Source organism: Numida meleagris, chromosome 5 (genome assembly GCF_002078875.1).
Source record: "Numida meleagris isolate 19003 breed g44 Domestic line chromosome 5, NumMel1.0, whole genome shotgun sequence".
Taxonomy (NCBI): domain Eukaryota; kingdom Metazoa; phylum Chordata; class Aves; order Galliformes; family Numididae; genus Numida; species Numida meleagris.
The window spans coordinates 54,380,374-54,406,309 of NC_034413.1; the positions used below are offsets into that span (position 1 = coordinate 54,380,374).

At 38.9% G+C, this 25,936-nt stretch overlaps 1 long non-coding RNA gene across 2 annotated transcripts in view; it reads left to right on the forward strand.

Moving 5' to 3' along the window:
* LOC110400446 overlaps positions 1-25,936 on the forward strand; it is a 64,511-nt gene that overhangs the window by 10,284 nt on the left and 28,291 nt on the right. The window contains exon 3 of one of the 2 annotated variants that reach the window (XR_002439850.1): positions 24,687-24,829. This is a non-coding gene — a long non-coding RNA (uncharacterized LOC110400446). Of the gene's footprint in view, positions 1-14,435; positions 15,352-24,686; positions 24,830-25,936 lie in introns of those variants that run through there. The other variant, XR_002439849.1, reaches the window with a different exon arrangement.

Below are 25,936 nucleotides of genomic sequence, written 5' to 3' on the forward strand. Positions count from 1 at the left end.
TTAAACTGTATGGGAAATACACGTAGAAAAAAAAACCATCATAACAGAATTTTAGGATTTCAGTAAGGGGAAAAAAGTACAGCATCCTTTTCCTGAATATCTTTCAAGAGGAAAGCAAAATAGAATTCTAAATTAGAATTTATTAACAGTGCTGGAAAAAGAATGACATAGACTTGCTCATAACTGTGGAAGATTATTTACTAACTTCCACTCAACCTTTTACAAGTAAATACTTTTAAGAGCGCTGTTGAATCCAAAATAGTTCAGAAAATGTTCATGCATAAAGTAACCTTGGAAAACCTTATGAAGCTGTGTTTAGGTGGTCAGTCTTGCTCTCGTACTCACTCCCTTCCTTGTTTTTCTGTATTGCTTCTCCCTCTGCCTTCCTTCTGGGGCCAATTTGGGTGTGGAGAGTGGGGGTACCTGCAGTGCCCTGCATGACTGACGGACTCAAGCTGGACTTATTAGCAGTGATTCATAGCAATGCCACCTTGGTGCTGGTCTGCTTATATGCCGCTAATATTAGATCGGATAATGTATTTATTTTCATTTGAAAAGTGTAAAGCTAATTTTCAGGGTTTGCATAATCAGCATATTTCAAGCAAGTCTTATGCAGAAAAGTGGCTGGGGTAAAAAGCAGTATCAAAACTGTATGTTCTTTCCATCTGTTCAATTTATTCCATATATCATGTTGCTGGTCTTTGTCCAAATACAAATAGACTTGTATCCATACTGCAGCTGACATCAGCTGCCTTTTGGCTGTTGTAGGGGAGGGGGGAGGCAAGAGAACAGATCTTGAGAGTGGCTGAGACACATTAACCAGTGTATTTAGAGAAGGAAACTTAGGATGGTATTAACTTCTTCAGGAAGACAACTTGAAATCAAAACAGTATGTTGGGCACAAATTTAGTTGCTAGTGCTTGTTTAACATAGTGTTTCCTGCCTGTTGAATGTTTACTCTGCAACCTAAATGCTATTTCAGTACAATTAGTTAGTTTTGATTATAAAATAGGGAGATATAGAAATTTTGTATTGAAGGAACAGTATTGGATTCTGTTTGGGTAAATTGTTGTGATTTAACCCATCAGCAGCTCTGCACCACACAGCTGTTTGCTCACTGCCCTCCCCCCAAGTGGAATGAGAGAGAGAATTAGAATAAAACTAGAACTTGTGGGTTGAGATAAAAACTATTTCCTAAGACAGAAGAGGAAAATGAAAACAAAAATGCAATGATAATAGTACAGCCATGGTGCAATGACTCGCTGCCTGCTGACCAATGCCCAGCAACCCCTGAGCAGCAGCTGTCCCCACCCAGTTCCTCACAGTGCTATGGCCTTCAGCATGATGTCTTATGGTATGGAACAACTCTTGGCCTAATTCAGGCTTCCTATTCTGGCCCTGCCCCACCCCTTGCCGCTATAAAGGTGGGGGCTCTTCCACAGGGGGCAACCTGGCCTGGCCCTGGATGTTTTCTCTTCACTCAGCAACAGCCAAAACATGTGTGCTATCAACACAGTTTAAACTGAAACCAGGACAGAAATCCATCTAGTGTATCCTACAGAATGCATCTTTCTTTCTTTTATTTGACTTAATGGAGCAACTTGTAGAATTTGCAAGAAGGAGACAGAGAATACTGTTTAACTCTGCTGGAGAGCAAAAACATAAAAACTGGGTTTCAGATATTTTTTGATTTGTGTTTTTGTTGTGGGTGATGAGGACGTATTCATGATCTGACATTCTTTCCCTTCAACCTTCATGTATCGGACTCAATCTTCTATCTACTGTTTCTCTTTCCTTAAGGCAAAAGGACTGACACAGCATTAGGATCTCCTCATACTCTTTGCTCTTGACTTGCCAGCCCTTGTGCTGTTCCCTTCCATAATTTCCTGATTCCTTGGATGGATACAAAACAAATAGGTCTCCTTTCTAATGCCTTCCAAACCTTAGGAACATCCTTCTACCAGGAAAATGTGGCTTGGATCTGAATGCTCCAGATACTGGTATGTTCAGAGCAAATAGATTTTCTGGGGATTTTATCTGCCAAAAGCTGGCAATGAAAGTATAATCAAAAGCCTTGTAGTTGTGTCAAGGCAAGCATCTACAGATTAGGATGACTCATTTTCCCAATCTCGTATTTCTTTTCCGAAGTGTAGAAGGTCTGGAGCACTCTGATTACATAATTGAAGAATTTATCAAGAGAAAACTTGTCAAAGATGAAAGTGTGTTTCCTGCCTCTGTCCGGTCCCCTGAGTACCAAGATATCCAAGCTGAAAATGATCACTCTGGAAAAATGTAATTTCAGCAAAGTTGTGATCTGGTGAGAATATGGTTTTAAGATGGAGAGTGAGACATGTTTAATTACGAATTTTTACTGTCTGTATTAATTATGTTAGGGAGCGTGTGCATGCTGGAGACCCTCTTTGTAGGGAAAAAGGCATGCCCAGATGGACAACTATGTCAAATTTGCTGTACATTGTACTGAACCTGTATTAGGTTATTTTAAAATGAAAATTTTAAAATTACTCCTGAGCCTGATCCAGCTGAAGGTGACAGCTGGTATGTCACTCATTCCACTGTGAGCTGGATCCATTTCTAAATTATTTTTCCTTTGTTGCATAAAACTGAAAGAGAAGAAATATGATGAGTTTGCTTTAGGTATAACACTAGTTGCCACAACTCTAATTTCTAGGTTGGTTTTCACCACTCTTCTAAAAACAGAACTATAAAAATAAGCCCTTTTTTGTTTTGTAAGTGTTAACCCTATTAATGGATTCTGTCACCTACTGGTAGGACTTTAATCCCATCTTCTACCCTTTCCCATAATTTTCCTGAAATCTATCATTTGCAGCATGTGGCAATGGACACTCTTAAACAGTGAAATATTTATCCTTAAGAAGCAGGTTTTGCTGGGGTTCATGCTTGAGTCCGTTTTTCTTATCTTTCTCAAATGGCCAAATTTAACTGATTTGAAAGGGCCTCATTTTAAATTACATTCATTCAGTGAAAACAGAAATTAACACTTAGAGACATCTATATGCTAATGATTGTAGCTCAGGGAATACCCTTCTAACCTTTTCAAAAGGAGTTGGTAAAAAGCCATTTCACTTGAAAGCAACTTAGTAAAAATGGTAGATTAATTAAATACAATAAAATTTCCTTAAAATCTTTATCCCGTTTATCACTTATCGTTATTTTTCCTTTTTACATATGGTACCTTAGCTCCAAACGAAATGTTCCAGGATGCATTTATTAAGACTGTTTTATTCTGGTGACATCTATTAGATGCTGAAAAACAGAGGTTAATAACCTCATGAGTTTTAGGGATAGCATGCAAACAGAGATGAAAAAGCAGCTTCATCTATCACCATCCATAAGCTACTAAGAGTATGAATTTTGGCAAATAGGTCAGGAATGTAATAGGGTGATTTCCTATAGCCTTCCCAGATGCTAAGCATCATTACTGAACAGGAAGACCTCAGGCTTTCAGACCCTGTAAGAGTTGTGTATCTGTATTCATCAGAAAGTTACTATAAATGCAAAATATAATTTTTGCTGTGTGTAGGCTTATTTATTGTAGGCGTTTGTTTTCAACTCCGTAAGAAGTCAGAATTCCTGAAAGGGAGGAATGAGTATTGCATGCAACTAAGTTGCTTGTCCACATTGGTATTATAGTAGCACCCCTGTTGCTGCATTATGCCTAACGTTTCTTAGGGAAGGTCACTGTTGTGTATGAAGGACTTGCAGGTCCTTATGTGGTGCACTCTTGTTTGGAGATAAATAAATAAAATGAAAACCCTCTGGAAACAGTTGCACTGTTGTTTTTATACTGACTACTATTTATTTTGATTGTTCAAAGAGGAACAGTTTCTGAGAAAAAGGCCTAGAAAGCTAATGCCTGAAGCCTCTTTGAAGCCACCCATCTGATTAGTCTTGTAGATCCTGATATGAAGTCAAACTAGGGTCAAATAAAGTATTAAGCCCTGGAGTAAGATGTGTCTGCCCTAGGCTAGAAGCAATTTGCAACTCATACTTGGTTTAAATTTAATAGCAGTAAAAATCCTATTGAAACAAAATGTGGCAATTATTGCTCTCAAAATTCCTTTGCAAGAGAGACTGAAGGAAGGTCACAGATCTGTACTTGGTTTACAGATGAAAATCTGTAAGAGTGATGTGAAGATCCAAAAGGATCATGAGCTTTGGCAATACTCAAGCAGGTGTGATGTAGCAGCTTGATTTTTGTGGAGCCGCAGAGGCCCGGGAAGTCTCCATGTTGGTTGACCAGTGTTTGTATGAACTAGGCAGGCAGGTGTAAAAGGCTGCTCAGCTCCACCTTAAAATAAAAACAAATATGCTGGGCACCCAGATGAGAGGAGATAAGTGGTTCCTGAGCAGTGAGGGACAATTGTGAGTAGAGGGTGAGATTTTTTCTGCAGGATTTGAGGGAGGAAGCTAAAAGAGTGGGTGACAGCTACCTCCTACACAGCAAAGGCAGAGGGGCTGTAAATCTCCTGACAAAGAGCTGCTAACAGGTAATGTATGATTAAAAAGGAATAACATGCCTTGAAGACACACGGGAAGAGCATGTTGGGTGTGACAAAGTGGCTTTTGCAGGCTTTATTAGCAGCTCAACTACATCCTAGGTTTTTTAGCGTCGTCAGAAAAGTGATGATCTATACCACTGTGTTTTTGTCCCCTGGACTGCAGAAAGACAGTTTTTAAGCAGCCGTTGCCTAATACCACAGAAAACTAATGTGGCCTTGGATCAGAGCAGCTACGAACAATGGGATATTTGTTTTTCACTGTTCTGAGCAGGAGCTGTTCCGTCTGCTCTATGACTTCAGCTTTTCCCTGGGTTTTAATCAAAATAGTGCCTCTATCAAAATCCTTCATAAAGGGGAAAACATCCCGTTTGAGCTGCAGCTTTCAGCAAGTTTCTGTAGTAAGACACTTATATTGCTCAAACACGTCTCAGTCTTCCTTACCTCAAAAGACAACTGTTAAAATTGTTTTTTTACCTAATCGGTTTTGTAAGCTGTGCTTGTTATTTTTTTCTTCCTGGCAGAAAAAAATTGCTGTTCTGTATTGATTTGGCTCCAGACACAACATGACAGTTCAACTTATTTTTTCAGTTGATGTCCTTCATTTGGCCAGTTGGCCCTCCAGGTTCTAGGTTGGTCTAGATAAATAATGGCATAGCTGCTTCTGCTGCTACACAGGGCACTCCAGAACTGTTAGAGCTGGAGAGGCAAAGCTTTGTCCTTGTTCTCTCACGCTTCTCACATCAGTGTGTTGGGCACAGCAGGGAACTGTAACATACTCTGCTGCTGGTCTGCAGTCTGAGACTGGCTCCAGGCTTTCAGCACTCTTCTTGTAAAAGATGGGACTGAGAAACCAAACTTTTTTAACCTAAGCTATCTAATGTGCTATAAAGCAATGGCAAAAGTCTTGTTGAGTGAGCTATCCACGTGCTCAGAGGTGAGCATGCTTTTGTAGCCTGATGATGGTTAATATAATTTTCTGTATTCTGCATATGTTATTTGTGATTTATCATGTCCCTTAAATTACAAGCTTTGAGTGCTAAACTATATGTAACAGTATATGTAACAGTTCAGGCACTGTGATCACCGTATCTGTGAAAATGTATGGAATGGAAAAAAAAAAAAAGGAATTGCGTAAGGAACAGAAGAGGAATTGGTTTCAGTGTGCTGTGTTCTCAGTTAATTTAAATGTACTTTAACTACTCTAGTGATTGGCAATCCTGCCCACGGCGGGGGGAGTGGAGCTAGATCTTTAAGGTCCCCTCTAACCTAAGCCACTCTATGATTCTATGTACTCTTTCCTGTGGCTCTGAATGAGGGCTGCCATGTGCTTATCCTGTTGGCTTGAGAACATTTTGTGGCCACTGAAGTAGTGAGCCAGTGTGTGTATGACCACTCTGCCCCAAAAAACTTTCATTCATTGATCCTGTGCGCAAACAGAAATAGTGACAAGGTTCATAAAGCATTGCAAAGAGGGAAAAAATATTTTCAGGAGAGAGAGCAAATAAAGACTGTTAGTTCCATCATACGTACCATAACATGATACCTGGTATGTATATCATGCTTGTAAGATTCTGTACGTCCATCATCTTGATTCCCATGGGTGCAAATACAGTACTCTGGGAATGCTATTGAACTAGAACTTGATCCTCAGTTGGTGTGTACTTTAAGTTTTCTGTTTAAATTTTGTGGCCCAGATGATACAGTTAATACTGTATGAAGTTGATGGTTTTATTGCTTGATTAGCCAAACATTGGTATGAATGTCGTTGATATTCTTTGTTTCTGTGTGTGTTATTTCATCTTTTTTTCAGTCTTTAATTATTTTCCCCTAACCTCTGATTAAAAAAAACACTGTAAAACTAAAATTGGCCATTTGGAGGCCCTTTACTGTAGTTTCACAAAATTCAGGTATCTTATTTTTCTTGCTCGTGAACAACTTCATTAAAGAGAGACTGTCAGTCTGCTGCTGAGGACCACTGACTCTTCTCCACCACTGGGAAAGGAGAACAAAAGCAGAGGGAGGGGCTCAGCATTCAATTGGACAGGAACCTGACGTCAAAAGAGGCCTCCTTGGTGAGGTCAAGCCCAGCTCCTTGTGCAGCAGGAGCAGGAAGACGGAGATGACAGATGCCAGGAGCTTTCAGAGCAAACTTTTGGGTTTAGAAGCTTGAGTTGTCCCCTGCCCATGCACCATGGTACATGCATGCTGTGGGACTTGTGCAGAGCTCCAAGTGCCTGGAGGTGGTGGTGGGGCAGCTGCCAGAAGCTCCGTGTACCCCAGGAGGCTCCCCATGTCTGTTGGTAAATCTGCCTGCTTCTGCCTCACAGCCATCAATGTGCCAGACTGGGTCGCTTTCTCAGAGGTGTCAAACATTGCTTGTATTCAGCCTCTGTTTTCTAAAACAAAAAACACAGATAAATTCCTCTGGCACTGTAATAGAATTGGATTTGTAGGAATTTAGCGAGCTAAAGAAAACTCTGCAAGTCGAGCAGGTATAGATTTAAAGAGATGGAAAAACACGACTGAGGGAATTTCACAAATCCTGTTTGCTGAATGCATCAGTAAACCAATTGTTAGGTTTGCAGTAGCATAAAAATACAGTTAGCTGAGATAGTTATCAGACTTTGAAGGTTGTACTCCCTGCAGCAAGATCAAAACTGACTGAAGCTGATACAGTTTATGTTAATGAAGATATTTTTAAAAGGATGGCTATATTATAGTTAGCAATTGTCATGGTTACAAGAACAGAATGAAAATCCTGACGTAAGCCTTCTTGGTGAAGATAACAGTGTAAAATCTCAATCACCTAATAGTTTATTATAATACTAAAGGGTAACAATATATAAAGAAGTCTTATTTTCAGTTGGTGGTACTCTGCATTATTGTACTTGCACAGGTTGTAGCATAGCTTGTAGCATCTTGTGGTCAATGGAGTTAAATCCAGCTGGCAGCCGGTCACAAGTGGTGTCCCCCAGGGCTCGGTACTGGGGCCGCTCCTATTCATCATCTTTATCAATGATCTTGATGAGGGGATTGAGTGCATCCTCACTAAGTTTGCAGACGACACCAAGTTGGGTGAGAGTGTTGATCTGCCAGAGGATAGAAAGGCACTACAGAGGGACCTGGATAGACTGCATCTATGGGCCAAAGTACATAGTATGATTTTCAATAGGGCCAGGTGTTGGGTCCTGCACTTTGGTCACAACAACCCCAGGCAACCCTACAGGCCTGGGGAGGAGTGGCTGGAAAGCTGCCTGATGGAAAGGGACCTTGGTGTGCCGATGGACAGTCAGCTGAATATGAGCCAGCAGTGTGCCCAGGTGGCCAAGAAGGCCAGTGGCATCCTGGCTTGTATCAGGAATGGTGTGGTGAGCAGGACTAGGGAAGTGATCCTGCCCCTGTACTTGGCATTGGTGAGGCCCCACCTTGAGTACTGAGTTCAGTTTTGGGCGCCTCAGTACAGAAAGGACATGGAGGTGCTGGAGCAGGTCCAAAGAAGGGCAACAAGGCTTGTGAAGGGCTTGAAGAATATGCCCTACGAAGAGAGACTAAAGGAACTGGGGCTGTTTAGTCTGGGGAAGAGGAGGCTGCAGGGAGACCTTATTGCTCTCTTCAAATACCTGAAAGGTGATTGCAGTGAGAGCAGGGCTGGTCTCTTCTCACTGGTGACAGGACAAGGGGAAATGGCCTCAAGTTGCACCAGGGGAGGTTTAGGTTGGGTATCAGGAAAAACTTCTTTACAGAAAGGGTTTTTAAGCACTGGAACAGGCTCCCGAGGGAGGTGGTTGAGTCACCATCCCTGAATGTGTTTAAAAACCATTTGGATGTGGTGCTCAGGGACATGATTTAGCAGTGGGTTGTTAGAGCAGTATGGTTAGGTTGTGGTTGGACTTGATGATCTTGAAGGTCTCTACCAACCTGAGCAATTCTATGATTCTATGATAGGCTTTTAAAGTTAGAGAATACATAGACTATGGCATAGCATGGAGAAAAATGTTCTGTGGTAGCTTATTCTAACTATCAGCTGAAGTTATTAGCTCTAAACAAAAGTGTAAATTTAGTTGGAAGGTTATTTTCCAAGCTTATTTGAGAGCTGTCAGTAGGACAAGTTTGCATCTTATCTGGCTGTGTTGCTGGCACTGTCTGGAAAAACTTGTCACGGTGCTCCAACTTTCTCTTTTGGGCTGATATTCAAACTGGGGCTTCAGTCATAAAGGCGCAAATCTGGTAGGCCTTAGAAGATAGGCAAGCTACTGGAAAACATTCTCATCTCTTAAATTCACCTCTTTCAAATGTAGAACCCAAGGACTTGTGCATCCTTCTGTAAGTATTAATCTGATAGATTCTTTCATTACCTGAGTTAATATAGATATGAATGAGAAATTCTGATGGTAATCTTTAATAGTACATAATAGTAAAGTTTCATTAGCCTCAGATTTCATCTCTATCCAGAAGAAGCAAAAAAGAAGCTGTATGGGGTTTTGTGTTTTTTCTTTATTTTTGTATTCTCTCCATTCTGAGATTCTAATTAGAATTGAAAGTAAATTCCTTCACTTCCCACATTTTCTATGAAGGTTAAAAAAGAATTTTCCATTGTAGATGCTTCTATGTTGTTCCAAGAACAGGCTTCTTTAAAACATGTAAACAAGTATTTGTAGTCGGTGCAGCTAGGCTCCTGATACTGCTTCTAAGCTAGTCTAAGAATCTGGTTGTTGTTGTTGTTTTTGTTATATCTTGACTAAAGAAATCTCCATATTTAATTACACATAATTTCAGCTGATTCACTGGAAAGAAACCAGTTAATTCTCTTCACTCTTTCACTGTACATAAATCTATAAAATCCCCAAATCCTTAAGCTAGTAATTTAAAATGCTAGTGGAATGGAAAGCAGCTAGGGCAGGGTGATGTGTCTTGGACCCAGGACTGAGCAGTTACCAAAACAAGGAGAGGAAAAGAGGTTTCCTACATGTATAAGCAATATGCTTACATAGCATAATTTAAGAGCAGGAAGATGAATTTAATGTAAACGGGCTTCCAAAAAAAGATAGGTTGCAAGATTAGTTCATTTCTGTTGTCTTGCTGACAGAGAGATGTTTGTCTTCGGAGTACGTTTTGAGTATTCTGTTGCTAATAATAAGGAAGAAGTGCCATGTAAGGACAAGGAGAAATGCTCTCAGGAGGGAAGGAGGACACAAGGCCAGCCTTGAAGGTTTGGGTCTCCAATGCTGTAATTAGGCACAGAGCCAAACATCCAAATGATACCCAAAGTATCACATGAAGGAGTGACAATAGGTTTGTAATCCAACATTAGTTAATGACATATTGAATTGGAGCAATTTGTATTTTTAATAAGTATTGTTTGGAGATGCTTCCTCTGGTGAAGTTGAAGAGATTTTGGGTTTTCATACAGGAAACTCTGTTGAGTTACTTAGGGAAGGGAAAGCATAAGCATTTGATCTTTTTACATGTGCTCTCTATCATTGTGTGATAGCGTGGATATTTGTACTTGCTTTGTGTGACTGTGTATCATGGATATTTGGGTCTTGAGGCTCTCTCACCAAGCCATATCTGTTTATTTGATCTCCTCTATGGTTCAAACTCTAGTAATGCCCCTGTAGCATAATTCTTGTAGTGTTATAATGGGGATGCGGTATGGTGCACCTTTAAGTACTAAGATTGAATCAGCAGTAATGCTCATAAGGACTGCTTGTAGCTAAACCATTCCAGGATATGATAATGAAAGTGAGCACACATTTAATACTGGAAAGTGAAACTGTATATAATTTAGTTAATATACTTATTGTTCTAATTATATGAAATAAAACCAGTATTTGTTATCTATTGGAGCATATTCTGCTGAGGATCTGGGAATCCCCTACATGGTATATATTGCAAGTATTATTGATATTACTTCCCAAGGTGTTACTGGGAAATGACATATCAGTGCCTTTATGCCTGCAGTTTATTATTCTGAAGCTATGATTGTTTTGTGCTGAGATGGTGCTACCTGTGCCAATATGCGGAGTAGCATTTCTAGGCTTTGGAATGAGGTGAAAACTGTCCTGAGCAAGAACTCAGCAGAAGAATGTTTTGTAAATACTGTGGGTCTTGAGAACTTTACTCCAGATATAACCTATGGAGACTTGATGCTGATATGACTGTTTGGTTGGAGCATACAATGTAATTGTACTGAGAGAGTATTTTTCTACCCTAATTACAGTGGGGAAATTGCTTTTGAAAGTCATTTGCAATATCTTGTGGAAAATTCTCTGTGCTTTTCAGGATAAGCAACGTGGGTGTTAATTTTCTCATCTTGGTAGAAGCTGGAGAAAATGTACCAATATATTCGTGCAAGTAATGTCTCTGGCAAAGAAAGTGCAATTAAATGTATAGAATGAAAAGAAGATATTCAGACTGATTGGAACATTGCTATTGTGTAACAGTCTTGAACTTTTGATGGCTTTGTGTTACTTTCATACCAAAAAGAAAAAAAAAATCTTTATTAAGTATTTTTTCCAATTTTTCTTATATTCTGCTTATGGTATTAAAGTTAGGAGCTAAGTGTTGGTAGCATCAACAGAAAGGCCAACAAACTAGACTTCTTGTGCAAACTCTCAATCCTTCAGGCTGTAATTGAGAGTTTATCTTAAAATGGGTGCTCCTACCCTACCTTCCAGAATGACTGAAGTTATTAGGCCTGCCTCCTTCCTTTCAGTCAGCTGTAAGGCTTTTTAAAGGAGGAAGATGGTAGTCTTCAGATTCATCCCAGAAGCATCTCTGTTTTACTGCAGGTTGGACTGAATTCCAAAAGCAGAAAATAGCTCTGCATCCAGGAAAACAAAGTTTCCTGTGTTGCATAGTATGTATTTGTAACACAAAAAATGTGTGTACTTTTTTCTCTTCCTAAACGTAAGTGAAATTCATTGAAATATACTCTATATGTTCTGCCTTTGATAGCTTGAACTGAGAACTTTAATTAGTTTGTAGGGCTTTTTATTATTATTTTATCTTTGTTCATTATTTTTTGCTCAGTCTCTGTGGATGTTCTGCATTCTCATCATCAAATAACTTGCTGGCTATTTTTGTCAAACAAGAACCCTGAAACCATCACACTGGAGTGCTGAGACTATCTGCCCATTCTGTCAACAGGATGAAAGTGAATCTCAAGCTTTTTTAATTACAAGGATAACATGTTCGCTCATCTAATAATGAAGATGGTTAGCAATTTTAAATTTTAATAATCAATTACTGAAAGTAATTCTCCATTAAACCACAAGAGAGCCATTAAATCTCAAAAGATGGAACATGCTGTATGTAACAGTAGCAAAATTTCTATTTTTAAATATCATTAGGGAATATCTGATTTTCATTTCTCTGCTTTTCTTTTACCTTTTTCCTCATGCAGACCATCTCATTTTCAGCAGAAAGACAGCACACTATCTTATAAATAATAAAAGAAAACCCTTGCAAGACTTGATCCAATGTGTAAAATATGTGCTAAGAATCTAATTTGTTTCAATCCAGCTTATTTTGACTGAATAATAGGGAAAGTGACTAATTAATATCTTAATACGCTGAGGGCTGGGTGTCACGTTGGGTTTGATAGACTCTCCTTTCACCTCAGGAGACCGGAGTTCAGATTTTATTGAAAGCACAGGTGCTGAACAGAGTTTGGTGGTTTCCCTCTTGTTGCTGGTATAAATGCCATTAGAAACCACCATAAAATTCAGTACAGTTGGCAGCTGCAATTATAAAGCATGCTGAGAATTGGAAAGCAGGGATGCTGCAGCTCTGAGAAAGGTTGGTGTATGGATGCCTCTCATTGACAAGCAAGTTGGCATGTGTAAATTGATGGCTGCTTCCAGCAGAAAAAAAATAACCCCGAAGTATTTGAGGGGGGAAGGAAGAAAAGTATTATGCTCACCTTGGGTACAAAATAGCTTTTTTTCTTTCCAAGGCATTTAAAATTGAAAGCCACATAAGTGATTTGAATTGGTTTGGTAGTGATATTAGACTAATTTTAAAAATATATATTCTGAAGGTACACAACTATAAAACACTGTAGCTATTATAACTTGAGAAACTCTGTACGGAGAAAGACCCTGAAGTGTCAGTACGATTTCAAATGAAAATATATCTTTAGAGTTATAAGCTGATAAAACAATAATTTTGAAATTAGTTGTTTTTGTTACCACTGGTACTACAGTGCACAGATCTTTCTAGCACACCACAGTGCATATTAGCACTTGTATTATCCAGTATGACTCATTGGAACCCATCACTGCGCTATCCTGTCCCAGTGTGCCTAATGGCCCAAGAGTGGAACTGTGTGCAGCTAAAGAACTCTCAACATGAGCTGGCATTTGTTCCCTGCATTCAGAGAAACAGAATTTCATGACATCGATGGAAAGTTTAGCTGTCTTATTTAGGGAGCTGAGGTACCTTAGGAGCCAAAGATTTGTTGGAAATAAGGTGGAATAAGGCTTAAGATTTTTCTTTATTTACCATTGACGTGAAGAATTCGGTGTTCTGCATAAAACTATCATAGCATAAAACTATGGTGTCTGATTTACAGACTGACAGAGTTGTTGTCTTAGTGTGGGACTTTGGGGAATCAGGGTATTAGAAATATCTTGTTCTAGTCTTGCATTTTCTTGACCTACAAACAGTGACAGAAAACTGCATGGTACTCTACAATTTCTTTTTTCAGAACTTCATGTTACAGATATGAACTGACTGTTGGTAAAGTTTCCTCAATTGTGAAGGCTTAAGTAAGACAATAACAGTATGTTTTTCAGATTTTTGGGAAGGAGTAAAATATTTACGAACTCTGTTAAGATGTGTAAGAAAACTGAAAAAAATTGTCACAAATAGAAGAAAAATAACCTTAAAAAGTTAAATACAGGTTGAGAACAATTGCTCTCAGCTTAACTTGATTATGTTAATTAATTAGGCAATTTGAAAGAAAAGGTGATTGGACCTGTGGAGCAAAGGGTAAGTATTAACAAGGAGAGGGGTGACAAGCTCACTAACCTTTGTGGCAGAGAGGAAGACACAGATAATCATCATTAGTGGAATATTAAGGCAACATTTGGGGGTAGAAATTTGGTGAGTAAACCCTTACATTCCACAAAATCATTTTTACTTTGTCACTACAGAAGTCACTGTGTAGCTATGAATGGCTGTTCGTGTCTTGTCCCTTATTTGATTCTCAGCTCCTCCTTATTGTCAAGGTTGAGAAGTTAGATGAGAAATATTTTGAAAAATACTCCGTAGTAATAATTTGTCCTTTTCATCAGTTCCATGTTCACATTCTCATTCACAGCAGTTGTTGGGAACTAGATAGCTGCAACCACAAATATCTTTATATGAGGCATAAAATATTAGTGTTTAAGTTATAGCAATGAACTGCCAGCTTCCATCTTAACTGGTGATTAGTCTGCTTCCATTTCAGAAAGAATGTATGGCGTTTGTTAGGGTGTTTGCTTTCAGTGATGGGTTTTGCTTTAGACTTAAATGGTTCAAAGGCTAAAAGCAGAACACGCAATTAGGAATACATTTTTTTTTGAGGTAAGCTTACATGTCACAGTGGCAGGAGCCCAAGAAATGCATGACCCTACAGACTGGTCATGCAAGCTGCATTCTGACTGCCTGCAGGAGGGAATGATTAGATGATTGTCAATGTCTGTTTTGGCCAAGCTAATCAGCTGCCCAGGACTGCGCATGAAATACATTATAGAGGGTTTTCTCTCATGCCATAAGTAAGCAGTGAACATTCAGTTTAATTGTAGCTAAATGCATTAGAGAGGAAATGCATGAGAAAGAAAAATTGTAGATGCAACAGTTTAACTAGTTCCTATCAGCTAAACAGGGATACTTTTTTTTTTTATTTAGGTGTGATGAGAAAGTCTTCTGGTATGAAGAAATTAACTTTTCTGTTCAGCTTCTCCTACTGTGTTTGGCAAGATGGGATTATGCTTTGTGTAATAAACCTGACAGTTGCAAATTAAACATATGATTAGACTTCTTCGGAAAGTAAAAGATCCATCTTCAAGAACCTATAAATTATCTAACTGCTGCTGGAGTTTGGGGGCAGCAAGTGCTTCAGTGCATGACAGCTGCCTCTTGACTCACCTCTCTTGGCATGAACAAGAGGCCATGACTCATGGAGTGACTTGGAAATGATGACAGTTGTCTTCTTCAGCATAAAGAAGATGAGAGCTGCTTGTGGTGGCGAACTGCATCATAGCTCCAGTGCTATTGGGCAGTTCTGGCATGATGTGTCCCTTGCTGAAGTCTGAACGTTAGCTGCTAGTCTGAACAACTGCAGTGGTCTTACTGGTCTCAGTGCAATGGTGTGTCTGCTCAGTTATGCATTCTTTCAGTTTGTTAAATAAAGATCTGAAAAGTTCCACAGCTTCTCCTTCCCTCTGCCCCCATTTGAACAGCTCTGACTATGAAAAATAAATTACTACCAGTACTTTCAACTGCCTTCCTCTTCTACCACCACAGTATGTGCTTAAGTGTTGCAGCATTCTCTGTCTTGTTCCCTTTGTCCTTGTATGCCCCCTGCTTCCCCACAAAGATTCTGTATTTAATAAATTGTTCCTTGCTTCCTTTCCAATCTGCTGTGAAGACATATAAAACTTCTGGGACATCAGAGTAAAACAGAAACAAACTCCAGAAGTTTATTCTTTTTGTCCTAATGAACATTGCTCATTGAGTTTACATGTTGGGTTTTTAAGTCTTAGAATTAAATTTAACTAGAATTACCCCTTTGATAGCTCAGTACTTGCTTTTTCTGTGCATATTTGTGTAATGCACTCCAGGTCTTTCAGACAAATTGCAAATTCAAAGTCATGACCACCTCTTGTCATTAAAACCTTCACAGTATCCTTTTAGTGAGAAGAGGAACATTAATACCACTGACTGGCTAAATTCCAGCTTCAGTAATTACATCCTGCCTTCTTAAAAAATCTCTTTGCTGTTTTCAGATTCCAAAACCAGATTCAGATTCTTCCTGCTGGTCCTGAGTGCTGTTCAAACCTTCAGTGTTGTCCAGGCTGGTGCCAGCACAGACCTGGCTACTCCTTGACTTTCTGGTGACCTGTGCACCCTCTTGTGCTGAATGCTGGCATGCACACGAGTAGCTGAAAGGAGTTCTAGGTAACTTACAGCTGAAGTTTGGATTTCAGCATGTAATAGTGTAGTGGAAATGCTAAGTCACAGCTTGAAACAGTGACTGAGCGCCTGGTGGGAAGGCAGGGCCAACCCAGGGGAGCTCAGGTGCATGCAATGCCCCTGAGTGACCAGAAGGGGTGGAGCCAGGATCCACCCCTTCCCAGATCTTATTTAAGGGTTGGCAGTGGAGGCAAGGGTATCTCCTTGGAGATCCCAGCCTACCTGAGGCCTTCCAAAGGTAAGCGGTTTCTTTCCTTTATTTCTGTTCCTACAGCTGTTGTGTTTGAACAAACCCTTACTTGCTGCAGCCTGGAATCTTGCTGCTCTGCTGTCATTGTGCTTTCCATTGTGTTACAAATAGCTTCGGTCATGATGAAAACACTTCACACATATGAGGACTTTTACTACTGGTCTAATCTTCTATCTGTCTTCCTTTTTTTGATGGCCAGAAAAGGAATAAGAGAAATCTAACGCTTACTTGGTATGTATCTTTCACTCCTTAGTTGCATGAACAACCATCACAATTCATCAAATGTCATTCTTGGTTTGCTGTTGAATTTTCCAGTGCTGGAATAGAAATCATTGTTCGTCAGTGCTTCTCACCATTGAATTTCCTTCTATCACCCTGCTACTATTTAGTATTTTGGTTAGGCATTTTCTGAGGAAAGTATAAAGCGTAAGGAAATTGCTCCGTTTGTTTCACTTTTGCATTTATAGTCCTAAACAAAAGGAAGCTTGATTTAATTTATATATAGAATCTGTTTTGCTAATATTAGACACTGAAACAATTTTACAAGAGTATCTGTGTAGCTCTCTTGAGCAGAGAGGTGGGGAGAGTCCACACGGTGTTCTGTGACATACCAAGGGGAGTGCAGTTCATCTGAAGAACTTGATAAATGTTTCAGAACTTCTCTAACCTGGTTGGTCTAGTTTGTTTTGCCGCTTTGCTAATGAATTCCCTGTACGCTGTAGCCTTATAAATAAAACCAGCTACACCATGAACTGAAACTAGCTCTTTCCTTAAAACCACAGACTACACTGACAATTGAAAGTAAATACACCAGGAATATTCTCAGAGTTTGTACCTCATGCATAGAATCATTGTAACCTACTGAAATGTCTGAAGACTGCATCTATTTCACCATATTAATAAATAAATAATCTAATTTAAACAGAGCAACAGTAACAGAAACACCAAAAACTTTTTGAATTCTGCAGCATTGGTACCATGATTGTTGGACGTACCTCACAGTTTTCAACACGTTCATGGGAAGATATAATTTCTCATTTCTATGACTGCAGTTTTGTTACAGTAAAAATTGCAAAACACACCACCACAATCTCTGGAAATGCAGTTTAACATAGTGCTCTGTTCAATAATTAAATACAAAATGCAAGGGGTTGCCTTCTTGACTTTCAAATCGTACTTTTGCCACATCCAAAATGAAGCACAACTGGAGGGTACTAATAAAAGTAGGCATGACTAGGCAAGGTAATTTCCTCCTGCATTAATCTTAAATTCTTTAAGAGTCATCAGAGTTTTATTTCGCTGGTTCTGGCTTAAGTAGCTGAGCTTAACAACACATTAAAACTTGCACTTGGGAGATCAATTTCAAACAAATGCTCCCTTTGCGGTTGTTCCTGTATGAAGAAAAACAATCTTCGTTGATCAGAAATTTGTATACTTTAAAGAGCAATCTGTGTACTTGATGTCCCTTTTTTTGCTAAAAGCAGTTTAATTTTAACAGCAAGTGCTCTGGACAGCATTTCTTTATGCTCTGAGACTCGCTGAGTGGAGAATGGATGAGCAGCTGTCAGGGAGCAGGCTGCAAGTAACCACAACCCCCGTCCTGTTGTGCAACAGATCACTCATAAGGAATTTTTTATTTCTTCCTAGTGACGGTGTCTAGCTCAGATACCTAAGAAATCAAACATCCTTTTAATCCGCTTTGCAAATTTACCATTATTCTTCTCTTCTGGGATCCCTTTTGCAGGAGAGCAGTGGTATTGGCCCCAATTTAATTTCCTGAAAGGAAAGGGAAGCTCTTAAACGGCACTTCTCCATCTCCAGTCTCTGTGTTAGAGAGGAGGTGATTTTATTAATCTGTGCTGCAATTAGAAAAATTAAGGCAGGGTAGGGCTATCATGCAATCCTTGTTCACTTCTGTGATCCTAATACAGATAAATACATATCCTACTCAGAAAAGAGAGTGAGACAACTCTGTTGCATGACTGTAGGCATCCTAAAGCTTTGCATTTGGAGGTCTAGGTAAGGGAAAGCGCAAGTAAAGAATGAATTCCTGTAACAGAAATTACTCTGTCATTTAAACAATTCTAGTGAGATCTTTTTAACTACTGAAATACAGTAATAGCTTCAGAATTTAAACTTCTTGATCTCTGAATTGCGTTATCTGATATCAGGAAGTAATATTTGAACCAAGCAGCTAAACATAATTAAATTTGACTTTTTTTTGCTAAGTAGCAGGTACATAATTTCATATTTCTTTTTAACTTTCAGTGATTTTTAGCTGGCAGTGATGCAGAAGTACTCAGTATTTTGGGGATAGTCTAAAATAGCTCTTGCTGTGATTTATTTCATTCTTTGTCCTTGCCCAAGTTACTTGGGTGGCTGGTGCTGCCTGTGTGGAGAAGGAAGAAAAGAAAGTTCTTCAGGGTCTACCAAATAATATTTCTAGGCTTTATCCCTCATTAGAACTGTCTGATCTGGGATCAGGAAAGCCAAGGTGCAGATGTTACTAAACTTGGAGAGGGATGCGAAAAATAACAAGATGGGATATTGGTCAGAAGAGACAGGCAAAGGAGAGTGTTGTTCCTGTCTGATAAATGAGAAGGGAGAACTGGCTTCAACAGACATGGAGAAGGCTGAGGACTCAATAAGTTCTTTACCTTGGTCTTCACTGTCAGTCAGGCTTCCCACGCCTCTTGTGTCCCTGAACCTCTAGATGGAAGTCAGGGGAGGAAAGCCCCTCCTACTGTAAGAGAGGAGAAAGTCTGATTCTGCCTCATGAGGCTGTGTGTGTACGAGTCTATGGGGTAAGATGGCATGCATCCCAGGGTCCGGAAGGAACTGACTGAACAAGCTACTCTCCATCATACTGGAAAAGTCATGGCTGTCAGCTGTAGTCCCTGGTGACTGGAAAAAGAGAAACACCACTACCATTTATAAGGGAAAAATAAAGACATGGGGAAATACAGGCCCCATCTGGATGTGGCCCTGTTGGATTGCGTCCAGAGGAGGGCCATGAATGATCAGAGGGCTGGAACACCTCTCTTATGAAGAAAGGTTGAGGGAGCTGGACTTGTTTTGCTTGGAGAACAGAAGGCTTCAGAGAGATTCCATTACAGCCTTCCAGTACTTGAGAGGAGCTTATAAGCAGGAGGGAGACTGACTTTTTACATAGTCTGATAGTGAGAGGTATGGTGGAAAGCCTTTAAACTAAAAGATGGAATATTTAGGGTAGTTACTAGGCAGATTTTTTTTGCTCAGAGGGTGGTGAGGCACTGAACAGGTTGCTTAGAGATGCTGTGGATGCCTCATTCCTGGGGGTGTTCAAGGCCAGGTTGGATGGGACCCTGGGCAGCTTGACATAGTGCGTGGCCACCCTACCCATGGCAGGGGAGTTGGAACTAGGTGATCTTCATGGTCCCTTCCAACTTAAGCCTTTCTGTGATTTAGAAATACCTGCACCAGACACAATGGTAATATTTCGCTTATTCAAAATGTCCCTTCTGGCTTCTCTTTCCATTCTAACAGCAGCAGGCTTTGCCTCTGCCAGCGTCTAGCATCTATAGCAATTGGAGTTGCTTATTTTTCAATAACTGCAATAAGTCATCAGTGAATATTTTCAGACAACTCTGAAATATGCATATTAGTTAATTAAATTTGCAGTAAGCGTCACTCTGTTATGCTAATGTTAAACATGCAACCCTTTCATTGTCCTTCTGTATTAAGCCTTTTCTAAACTGATGTGTCAAAAACTAATTTTTTCTAGCTGTTCTAGATCAACAGTTATTTCTGGGCTGTAATGTAAAAAAAAAAAATACACTCACCTCACTGATGCTCTATGCAAGCAAAATGTAGCATCTATAGAAGTCACATTATTGTGTTTGATTTTTGCACTCTGGCTTCAAGAATTACTTCTTTCGTACTATGTAATACTTAAATATTTAAGACATATGCTTGTATTGCTTCTATTTCGGGCCTTTTGAATCTGTCAAACTGCAAGATGAGCACATTTTTAACATAGAAAAGAGTCTTAGTTTACTAAGAGAATATCTTTTACCCAGAAAATCTAGTAATTGCAGCTTGTTCAACTAAACAAGTTCAGCATTCTTTTTTGTGTCTCTTTTGATGTAATCACGCATAAGATGATTTCTGTGTTTAAAAAAAATCAACTTCAAAATGAATATTGCTGCAGAGTTGATTTCTTCCAACAAATTAACAGATTTGACTTGGAGAGTGAAACATCTCTGCAAAATGACTAACCTCCACTTTTCATAGTTTACAGCACAAGTTCTGGATTCACTTAAACTGGATCAGTGACAAGGTGACAACATGCAGTTGTGATGTCTTTCTTAGGGTGAGAAATTCAACATAGTAGATTTGTGTGTAGAAAGGTACTCTGTGCCCTACTTTTTCAATGTTAATACAAAGATGGGCATATGCAGAGAAAACTGTCCCAAAGGAAAAGCTCTTTATGAAGACACAGTTTGCTTTATTGTACTTACTCAGTATGTAGAGGAAGAATTTTGTTTCTCTTCTTCACCTATCGGCTAGCATACAAGAAAACTTGAATGTGGTATGATGGTGATGGTTTAAATACAGCTCTTGTTAGCTTTGCCCAACCTTACAAGATGAGCTTACAAGGAAAGTGTAGTACAAGTGCTATAGAATTTTATTGATTATAAAACAAAAAAAAACTTCTGCTTTTCTTGTTGCCATGTCTGTTTTTCGTCATTGGCTTCCTTTGAAAAATGCTGAAAGTTCCCATGATACAAAACCTCACTTCCAAAGGTTCCTAAAGGAAGCCCTATGATGTAACAGAATTAACATGAAGTTAGTCATTCACAGGAGATTCAAGGCAATGTTTAAAATACTTCCAAATCTTCTGAAAGGTTACAGTTAGTTTTGTGTTTGGACCTGGACGTATACATGCTCTTAAGGGTCACAGTACAGCAGTGATGTCACTGTTAAGCGGTTATGTACCAATACTTAGGTGCCTCATTTGCAAGATGAAATCTCTACTGAGGCTTCTCTGATTGACAGAGATATACTGATCACAGTAACCATCAGATTTACGGGTCTGTTTTATGCAAATACACTGATTAGGCAACCATAGAAAACAGCCAATAGGAAATCATGATTAGAAACAATACATGAAACACTGCATTAATTTTTCACAGCCTCAACCTCCATGTGATATTTATAATCCTAAGTTATCTCATAGTATTTGATCCTGAGGGCTGTTTCTTTACAAAAATGAACAAAAAAACTAAAACACCACCAAAGGAGAGGGTATTGCTTTTCTGAAAGGAATTTTTGTTGACTGGTATGGAGGGTTCAGCAGAAAGAGCATCAATCGGATTGGTGGAGTCCCAAATTTGTATCAGGTTCAGATCTGTACTGCCTTCCCAGGAAGAGGTCTCCCTATCCTGTAGTGTATCTATGTTGCTCTCCTCTTCTTCTGTTGCAGAAAAGGTGTGTTGGCCTGGAGGCAACAAGCAGGACTCCTGACAGGGCCACTCAACTAGGAATGGAAAATCCCTGCTGTGCTTTCTGATCCAATGACTATTTAGGCATCTTCTCAATTAATTCTTCTACACAAACTGCATGGAATCTAGTTCATAAAACCAGCATCCCAAAGGGACCCACGAATACAGAGTTGTTGAGTGATCAAGAATAAGGCGCTCACCTGTTCAGATTCTAAATAAGCCCGGAAGCAAGTCTCCATAGACCAGAGACTGTTGTGAAAAAATACCTGAACTAGAGACAAAAAAAACCAGAAACTATATTAGTGTTACGCCTTGCCTGTGGTAATCACTGCTTCTCAAGAAAGCGAATATGTTCTGTTTCTGGTGTCTGAGATGCCTTGGGAACCTTATGGACTACTGCTGGTTTAGGTGTAGGCTGTGTCAAAAAGTAGATACTTCATGCTTTTTTAGACAGTCTAAAGTAGTCAAGGTATTTTTACATATTCTTGTGGCCAGAAGATGTATTTGGGGAAGACTGCCCTTTTCTGAAGTGACAGCTGAAGTCCTGACAAAATACTCAGGATTGCTATAGAAATATATGATACAAATGAATCCCATTCCTGTGCACAGTTTTGGATGTCTATGGAATTAGGCAAGCATTTAGATGATATACCCAGTTCCACGATAGCCTATAGGGTTTTTTTTCTTTTCTACATGATTTGACATTAGTGGAAGGGAAAGCATAGGCTGAGGTTTCTGGCAGATGGCTGAGCTGCTCTCTGGGGAAGTGGAAGGTATGGATTGGAACCTCCTCAGACAGCAGAGGAACTCAATACCTTCCCACAAGTTAATGATGTACTTGAGTGTCCCCTCAGCAGTGCCCATTGGGAGAGTCTGTGCTGCTCTACAGATGCTCTCTGTGGTGCGACTTGCAGTCTTCCTCCCTGGTCGTCTAAACTCAGGTCTTTCTGGATTGACTGTGAAACAAGTTTTCATCTGAGGGGACCTCTCTGAGAGAACCCTGCTGAAGACCTCGATCCAGCCTGCAGTCTGAATGTGGCCACATGCATCTGGGTGTCAGCAGGCATATGGAGTGTTGTTCTGCATTGCATGGACAGCTAAAATGCCTTGGCCTTGGTGTCATGCACACCCTAATTTTTTTTTCCTAGGTGGTTTATAGACAAATCAGCAACTCTGCTTTCTCATGCGATCTATGCTCAGCTTATGCTGCAGTCTTTCTGCACAGAGAATGCAGGTTCTTCTTCTTCAATACCTTATTGTAACAGAACTGTAATGTAGTCTGAAGTTCAGTTCATAGAGCAAAAAGTTATTTTCAACATTGTGTTGTTCTTGTGTGTATTGCCCCAACCAGCCCAGCTTTGAGCTCTTTGGAGTCAACAGTCAGTTCTCTGCTACATGTCTAGAAAGGACTTCACAAGCTGAGCACTCCTACGTTCCTGGCATTTGGGTGCTGTTTTGATATTGAATGTGGTAATATTGTAGTTGCATTTGCAGTGAGTATGAGGGGACCTGTATTGTAGATTTATGGTAAACATAACCTTAAAAACTTAATTCTAAGAAATGTAAGTTTTTTATTACGGTTTTGCACTGTAGTGGCATATACAAAAACAGTTTTTTCAAGCTGAAGTCATATCAGCTAAAATCATATAATTTGTATATATTCTGAGGATGGCCTCTTCTGTTTGTTTATTTATTTATTTATTGTTAGATCCAAGGTGGAATTATGATAAAGCAAGCTACAACTGGCTTTGTTTTTTAGTTCCCTAATACTATATGAACCACTCACTCAGGCAATAGCTATAAATACATAGTGACAGACAAGCAGTACAAATGAGCTGTATAAATGAGAAGGAAAGAGATGTTTGCACTGGTTAAAATGGAAAAAGGAACATTTTCCTGGGATATCAAAATACAGGTTGATTGAATATATGCACAGACGTACAAGCACATACAATTACTGCTTAAGCTTATGAAAATGTAGCTCTTAATATCTGTTCTAACCTCCATTAGGAATATTATAGAGCTGCAGTCTGCATCTATATTGGTTATTTAACAGTGATAGTGCATATTGTAATTGATCTAGATAAAGATGTTAGCATAAAGTATGGCAGATGTGCTTAAACCTTATGTCCCTATGTAGTCATATTGGCCAATGATGGCTTAATTTTTCCTTAAGATAAAATGTGCAGCTCCACACAGTAGCTTGGTGCATCTTTTAAAAGCAAAAGAAAAATTCCTGTGCATCTTTATTTAAACTGACAGAATTACTATTAAAGCATACAGATAATTAAGTGTTGAAACTGAAAACCATCTCCGAGCAAAGAATTCTGCTGATTTTGTGTGTGTGATTGTTTACAGATTTCGTTCTCCATTTGCTCCCAAAGAATACACTTAAACACTCAATCAATGAATAACCTACAGCAGTTTGTTGTAGATTCAATAATGGGGAATGGTGCATTGTACCAGGATAGTCAGATATACCCATAGGGAGTGTCAGTGGTCAAAATGCTTCCATTGCCAGAAGGTAGTCTGAAAATGGTCTAGAAATTCAATACAGCATTGACCCTACATTGTATACATGATCTGCAGTCAGTTTCTCAAGCTTACTTGAAGTTTAAAAACCAGCCTTTTTAATTCTGTGGTTCAAAATATATTCATATATATATATATATATATACGAAGTATTCTGAATTAAAACTGTTTTTCCTTATTTTAAAACTGTAAATTTAAGAGATTTTTTTCCTTTCTTTCTATGCATGCACCCTCCTAGTTTTTTATTTAGCCACAAATAGATATTATGACATGTTTCTGAAAATACACTCTTAGAACATTTATTCCCCCCTCCACATTGTCAAATATCTCTACCTCGTCTGTCTCTGACACCAAATGTTTTTTGAAATGCATAGTGATGCCAAATTACAGGCAAAACATATATTGCTAGACTTGCTGAAAAGCTTTAGCTCCTTTTGATATGAAAAGGTGTCTTAAAATATCAACTTCACAATTCTGTCCATTAATAATGTAGAAGCTTGCTTCAATTCAAAATATTTAAATAAATGTCTGAATGCAGTTTTAAAAGATGAATTGAAATTACGTTATACTTCTTCACCAGTTTACCAGAGCACACAGAATTAAAAATGTTGTCTAGTTGGTACTAGAAAACTAAAACTGTTTCCATCTATGCATATTTTTATTCTGTTTTTTTTTTTTTTAATGTTGTTTTTGTTTTAGGGTAGGCAGTTCTGAATAATCCTGCCTGATAACCTACTTACTCCCAGTGCCCAAGTACATCCGATGCTGCGACTTCTTGGACAAAACAAAAACTTTCTGCTGACTAATGTCTCCACTTTGCCCCAACCTGCTGGATGCTCTGGGTAAGTCAGACATCTTTCTTCTGTAGCATGATTCTTGTTTTCTAAATTGCTGGTGAAGATCTTGCTGAACTAAAGCAAAACTGTATATTGCATTGCCCTGCACTTTGGATTGATGAATTTTAAAGTGAGAGTAACAACTAAATGCTTATCAAAATGGTCAGCAGGCTAAGTGCCTGGAGTTATGCATATGACAATAAAGTGAGATTACACCACGTGTGATTTTTTTACGGCAAGATTTGTATGGTGTTGCAGGCTGGTTTTCAGAGAAGAGTGCACAACTCTAGTTTTTGTTTGCCATGGGGAAGTCCAGTTGTTTTATTACAATAGCTACCATGAATTTATTGGTTTGATTAGTAAAGACCTTTATCATTTGAATTTTTTTTTGCTATAATGAAACATTTCAACTGTATCCTATTTAGCAGATGCAAATGTTTCCTAAAAGCAAGAAAGCAGAATAACCTTTCAGCTTTTTCCAAAGCCTAGAAGTGTTTTGTTTTGCCAGCTGTCTATGGAAGTTCAGTGCATAAAAGGTTAGGAGCCTGACTTTTTTTCTGTCTTGTATATCTTTGAAAAATTGGTTTATGGCGAGTCATACATCATGTAGCTAAGACATATGGGAATAGTTAAAGATTAAGGTAAATAGACAAATTGAACTGCTTTAAATCATTTTTCCCTGTTTCACTTTTATGAAAGAGCTTATGAACAAAAGTTGACATTAAGCAATCACAATAGGCTATTCTATATATTTTAGACAGTGGTAAAGACTTTAGTGTCAGAAAGTGTTGCATCACTGATACTTACATCAATTTGATTGGTGTCCAAGTTTTAAAAATGTTTCTTTGTCAAGTCATAACCTTTTCTGAGTCTTTCATTTGTCATTGTTTTGATGATTATGTCTTAAAGGAAAAAAAAAGTTCTCTGCATCAGGAATCGTATCATAGTTCATAAGGATTATCAGTTGCCTTGATGAAATTAGCACTTTTGTCTTTCTCATGTAATATCATTGCTTAGACGTTTTGATGTAAATATGTATTTTTTTTAAAACAGAAAGATTAGCAATTTCACCCAAGGAAAGTAGGCTAGAAAATGCACCTTCATGACATGTGA